This window comes from Bacillus rossius, assembly GCF_032445375.1.
Source record: "Bacillus rossius redtenbacheri isolate Brsri chromosome 4 unlocalized genomic scaffold, Brsri_v3 Brsri_v3_scf4_2, whole genome shotgun sequence".
In the NCBI taxonomy this organism is placed as follows: domain Eukaryota; kingdom Metazoa; phylum Arthropoda; class Insecta; order Phasmatodea; family Bacillidae; genus Bacillus; species Bacillus rossius.
The window spans coordinates 48,985,607-48,991,925 of record NW_026962011.1 but is presented as its reverse complement, the minus strand read 5'-3'; the positions used below and the strand labels follow the sequence as shown (position 1 = coordinate 48,991,925).

The 6,319-nt window shown below is 40.1% G+C and overlaps 1 non-coding gene across 1 annotated transcript; it reads left to right on the top strand.

Moving 5' to 3' along the window:
* The first annotated feature begins 5,605 nt into the window (after positions 1 to 5,605).
* Positions 5,606 to 5,800, top strand: LOC134542519 (small nucleolar RNA U3). The gene has a single exon (XR_010076805.1). It is a non-coding gene; the product is annotated as a small nucleolar RNA U3 (small nucleolar RNA).
* The last annotated feature ends 519 nt before the right edge of the window (positions 5,801 to 6,319 follow it).

Here is a 6,319-nt window from a genome sequence, read left to right as displayed (position 1 = left end):
ATATTTCATCACTGGGCGAACAAGATCCAGAGTTGCATGGAAAATATAAAATGCCAAATTCAATCTTGGCTCACAGACCTCCGTAGTGTGCTGTGGCTGGCTGAGCGATCGGCCAATCAGTCTCCCGCGAGTTGAAACTTAAATTATAGACATTAACGAATAATTTGCTTATTCAAAATGGTCCGAAGCACGCAGGTGTAGGTTCGGCTCCCGGGAGTTCACTGCCTGTTGTGTTAGGGTTGACTCCCTATGTACGATGGGCATGGCCCGCCTGGCAGGCTTCACCTCCAGTGCCGGTTGTGTTTCTGAAAGACATGGGATTTTGAATTACAAGCTTGCAACCATGCCAGAATGCGAATAGGTCTTGACTTAATTCACCTGTAACTTTATACACCGACAGTTCCTCTATATATAACTAGTAGTATAGTAGTAGATATTAGAGATTTGTAAATTAGTAATAAGCCCTAGATACTAAGTAATAGTCATCAAAAATATATATTTCTAAAATAATAATAAAAAAATCTAAAAAAAAATAAAAAAATAAAAAAATAAAAAAAATTAAAAAATATATATATATATTTTTAGTTCTTATTTTAGTTTTATCTTAAGCACTGCACGTCCATCCCTGAGTTGGGTGTTTGCATATTTCGTAACGAAATGCCTAGTTTGTAAGTCATTTATCTTTTTTCTGTTTTAGTTTCTTAGTTTTTTAGGTGCTGACTGGCGGCGGAGTGAGTGGTCAGTGCAACCACTCACCACCAGGGGCGCTTGCGTCCCTGGTCACTAAATCCAGTCCTGGATAAAAAGCAAAGCGGACTACGAGTCCAAGTTCCCAACCCCCGCATGGTAGACTCTTTTCTACTCTGTCCAACACTTCATCCAGACCATCCTCTGTCTCCTGTAAACTCCTACACGTAATGCATGCCAATTTGCATCCCGCATGAATGTGCCCAGGGTTTTCCCTGTGTCTATGCAGGTTTTACCTGGGCCCAACCTATCTCTAGTTATAGTCTAGATTTAAGAGTGAGGGGAGTTAGTCATGGCGCCAATCGCTGCCATGGCTGGCCAATCCCCTCCTAGCACATGATGCATGCGACCCTCTCCTTGCATGGCTAATCCCAGCATGACTAGGCGTATAGGCTTCGGCCTGAGACGCACCTAGGTCCCTCCCTAACCCGGACCCCTCCAAAATACACTTAGTTTTAGTTAGGTTAGAAAAAAAAAAAATTTTAAATCCGGATATGACCATACAGAAAGTTATAATTTTTCAGATGCTGATAGGTTAATATTTATGTATGAAAAGTGTGATTATAGTTCTAAATATTATTATGTACTTGGTTTAGAGTGATAGGTTGACGTCGTACCGACCATGGCCTTTAAGCCCGTGCTCCGCACCGCCAGTACCGTATCCCGTTTTCGGAGCGCGCCCCTTGCCCAGCCGGATTGAGTCAGGCGAGCGCCTCGGGCGTGACCCCAATAGACAACAAACCAAATTAACAGTCACCGCGGCCACTGGCCTTGATTAAAATGCCCGTGAATGTCGGAATAGGATAAGTCCCTCTAAAACAATTCACAGTGGGACAACATGGTAGTAAATTTACAGTCGCCAACTTGATGTCACATTTTAAATAATTAAATACATTAAAACTATTGTTAAGCCTTAAGCACCAATTACCAGGTGCTACATTTTAATTGGGCACCTGGAACATGTTTTAACTGGTAATATAGTAAATTAAATTAATATAAGTTTTTTGACGCCGACTCACAAAGAAGAGAAAGTTTCTCTTCCTTGCGAGGCGGCCATGTCCGGCAGTCTCGAACCACTCCGCGCCGGGAACAGACGTGTGTCCGTGGGCAGCATCCAAGTTTCTTTCATTTTATTACTTTTTATTCTGTACTAAATCTTTAAATTTAAAACCTTTTGTTAATTCACCGCTGCCCAAGTCGACTCGGCGCGTATTTTGCGGAGCCGGGCCTATCCCGACCGTCTTCAGTGTGATACCGCGCTACGTATCGTAGCACAAAACTTACGGTACTGGCCGACTCCAGCGAAAGTGTTTTTACTTAAGGACGCCGTGCATATGCCTGCCGGCTGCACACACGTAAGTGTTTCGCCGAATTTAGGAGCGAATTTAGGAGCCCGCTCATAGAGCACCCCCTGCACCCGTTAATGTTCGGCGCTGGCCATCTCCAGCGAGCATCGACCCGCGTCCCGCGAGACTGCCGCGGTAACCATTAATGTCGCGTAGCGTTATGTTTTTTCTGTGTTAATCGTGTAACGGCTAGACGCATAGGCGTGCGCACGGTAGGTGCCACAGGTGCCTTGGCACCACCATTAGGGTTAACGTTATTTTGTTTTTTACAAGCAGAAATAATACATACTTACAAAAAATCCGTATTATTTCCAAAAAATATGTTTTCCAATCGTGTCGAGTTACAGATATGTGCTCATAACACTATCAGTATATCAATTATCAATTGAACCAACTATACACACGGAAAAAAGCCAGTTGCAATTACTTGTATTGTAGTACACGCGGGCCGCAGCTACGAAACTTCTGAAATGTAAATACTTCTCATAGTTCTCCTCGAATGACATAGAATGCGCGCTCGGTGTCCACTGTTCACTCCACTCGGCAGGTGCACGGAATAATAGCCGCCGTCCGCCAGGGTTTATTTAAAAAAAAGAGAGAGAGTTTAGTTAGTTAAAAGGATAGGCTTACTCGATGACTTAAATTCAGTCGCCGACAAAACATTTTTGTTGTATTCCAAAAGTAAAAACTTTTGCCCACTCTTATTTGTGTATTTTTATTATTTTAATATTTTACATATTTAAGGTATGTTACAAATACTCCCTTGATTTGTTGATATTAAAACTTAACATTTGAGAATGTTTTTTCTAGAATTTATTTGGCGTCTTCAGAAAACATGTACGGTTTTTCAAAGCCACCAGCATGAATTCCGTGCAAACAATTTGTGCAATTTACTTTATGGCTCAACAAAGCTTAAAACTGTGAATAGTTTAGTAGTTTTCTTGGTGATTAAAACATTCAAAGCCATAATTTGTCATAAAAAATGTTAAAAATTTTACATCGGTGTATTTAATGTTTTTGTTCGGAAACACCTTAAATAGCACCATTTTGCGCTTTTAAATCCAACTTTTTCCGGGGGAGAACCCCCAGACCTCCCGCTTTAGGCTCGGGGTCCGTGAATGACAGGGCTGTTGTGTAATCTGGCACCACCACTACTGAAGTCCTGCGCACGCCTATGGCTAGACGTCGCCAAGTGTTGGTGAGAGTGTTTGGTAGCGGGACTAGATTAAAGGTAATTCTCACCAACTCGTGTATACTAATTTTCCGGAGTCTCCCGTCCTCCACACGGCCGAGCGGCCTTCACAGTCAAGAGAGAACCATTCAGGGTAGATTCAAGCCGTGTACCTGGCGGGGCACGCGGGGGCAGAGTACCCACGACCCAACATCAACGGCCTAGCAGTCCGCTAGCCTGGCGCCCCTCCGGACAACAAGAGCACCGCGACGCCCGTAGCGCCCGTCAGGTACCCCCCGGGCCTTTCACATAGGTCGGGTGACAGCAGTTTATATATTTTGTACCACTTAGTATATAAATAATGTAGAGTAGGTATTTTTTATCAGAATAATGTAGTCAAACATTATTATTTTTCAAAAATAATTTATAATTTAAACAAAAAAAAAGTCAATTTTTCTACCTGTGGACTAGTCAATGTTCAGTTAAAAAAACTACTTAAATAGTACCCTTTTGTACCTTGAAATCCATATTTTCCCATGGGAGGGCCCCCGGAAACACCCCCCCCCCCCCCCGGGCGTGTTTTGGGGTAAACGGAGTTGTTGCTTCCCCTCATGTAAACCTCACGCCTCGCCACTGTGCCCTCGTCTGGGAGCGAGCTCGGTCGGGCAGCGTCGTTAGCTCAATAGATCAAGCAGCAGGCATGGGCCAATCGCGGCACGCGGACAGCGACAGGATAGACTACGAATTACCGGCACGTTAGCATGGGACGGGGAGAGTCCAATGATAGGACCGCATGCTTTACCAAGGAACAGTCATCTCTCTTTCCCGCTTAGTTTGTACATATATGGGTTTAGAGTTAGATTTTCAATGTTGTGTATAGTTTGTGCAGGACTGTGTGTCAGTTGTGGAGTAAGTGTACAAAACTCGCGTTGCAGTGCAAAGCTTCAGACTGTTGCTGGCGGAGCTGGGCCAGCCCTATGTTAAGAGTCTCTGTATGAATAAAAGAGATATTCTGCTAACACAGGCTTTGAATAATTAAGTATTCGAGCTGGTTCCTCCCGGGCCAATCTGGCTGAACCATTCTCTTCCTAGAGCAGCTGGGCAGCCAGGCAAAAATCAAAGAGGGAGGGACAGCCTAGTGACGTCACATTGAATACAATCATGTGCTATTACATAATTTCGGCGAAATCAAATTCTGCAGAAAAATGATTGGTGAGAAAACCTTCAGTTTGAGGCAGTGCAACTGCATTCCTGGAACATTTAACGAATAAAAAAAATTAATTAGGAGACGACAATGCAATAACTGTTACTTGGAGCCGAAGAATGTAACAATGGAGACGAAGGAAGATACAATAATGGAAAATGGAACAGCTGTTTTCATGGATATTTTGACCAAAATTGGACATTTTTATTTTTAATGCCCCCGCAACCGCCACTGGGAGCTGATTTTCGTAAAAAAATAGTTTTTATCGGATGTCTATGTAGCAAAAAATAATAATATTCGAGCCAAATTTTAGGTATGTAAATCTTATGGTTCCGAAGAATTCGAGATGCGTGAGTGAGTCAGTCAGTGGGATTGAGATTATATGTATAGCCTAAAATGTAAAACTGTTGATAACAATTACACTTTTAAAGTTTAAAATTTTGAATATTGAGCGGTTGAATCCAAGATGACGACTTGAATTATTTATATCTCCTTCGTATATTTTATAATTTTTTCTTTGACTTTCTTTTATTCATGAATATTATATAATTTCATTATTTCTGTAGAAATTACCCAAAATTAGTTAAGGTTTTTAGTTAGTTGTTATGAGAGCTTATAAAATATAAACTAACATACCAAAAGAACTACACTCTGGTTCGCTGAGAAGATTTCTACTGTTTCTGTTCTAGAAGATCAGTGACCTCATAATATAGTCAAATTAATGCCTATTACCAAATGAAGGCGCATGTTCAAATATAGGTATTTAAATGATTTTCTGATGTAAATTATTTTTTATAAATTTTATTCAATTTATTTAGTTCATATTATAAGTAGGATTTTTTATTACGGAGTTGGTAATTTCTCAATTGTACGACAACTTACAAAACGTAGTAGTAAAATCGCTCTATAGATGGCGCAAAGTTGAAATGTTTATAATTATATTTCTATTCACAGTATGTTTAATTTTGTGAAAATAGAAGAAATTAGCTATGTTTTAATAATATTTACATTTTAATTAAGTTGTTTCAGATTAAAATTTATTAAATTTGTAAATTTTTCTGTAGTAAATTAATTCTATTTACAACAACGAAATTAGTTTATAGAGATATATATTTTAAGTAAATATCATAACTTGTTAAGACTATACTTCACAGGATCATTTCTGTAGTATATGTCTTCTCTTCTTCTCTAAACTTTGGAGTGGATTTCAGCCGTGATGATGAGGCATAGTGCTGTTCCTGGAGCGTGAGAACATCTTGAGTGTGCTCTTCGGAGTGCAAGCAAGATATCGATGATCGTTTCTATTTAAGGGAACAGCACAGTCTGAGCGGTAAATATTACACGAATTAATCATTCTAATTACCAACGACGAAAATATATTGCAGAGAGTTAAATTTATTGGAGATAAATTCCTCTAGTACGAAAATACCATTCGCTTAAAGGGAAAGCTAATTGTCAAAAGTTATAATAATTATCTAATGTTGTTACATAATTGCTCCTCAAAAGATTATTACATTCGTAAAATACAAATATAAAACCTACAATGTTAGAGATTAAAAGATTTTATGTATTGCAGTGGTTACACACAGCACAGGAACTGCGCTCTATCGACAAGTCAAGAACCATTAGCATGTAGTTATTCTATTAAACGCTTCGGTGTATCCAAGAAATAATATATAGATATAGATTGTTTGGGAACAATCACAGTTTCACGGGAACCGAAGCTGCATTGCTATTGGTGATTTGGGAGCAATCGCAGGTTTCATTCGCAGTTTGGTGAAAGCGGCCATGCCATTGGTGGTAAAGGCGCAATCACAGTTTCCATATCGACTAAGTGCTAGTCTTGCGATC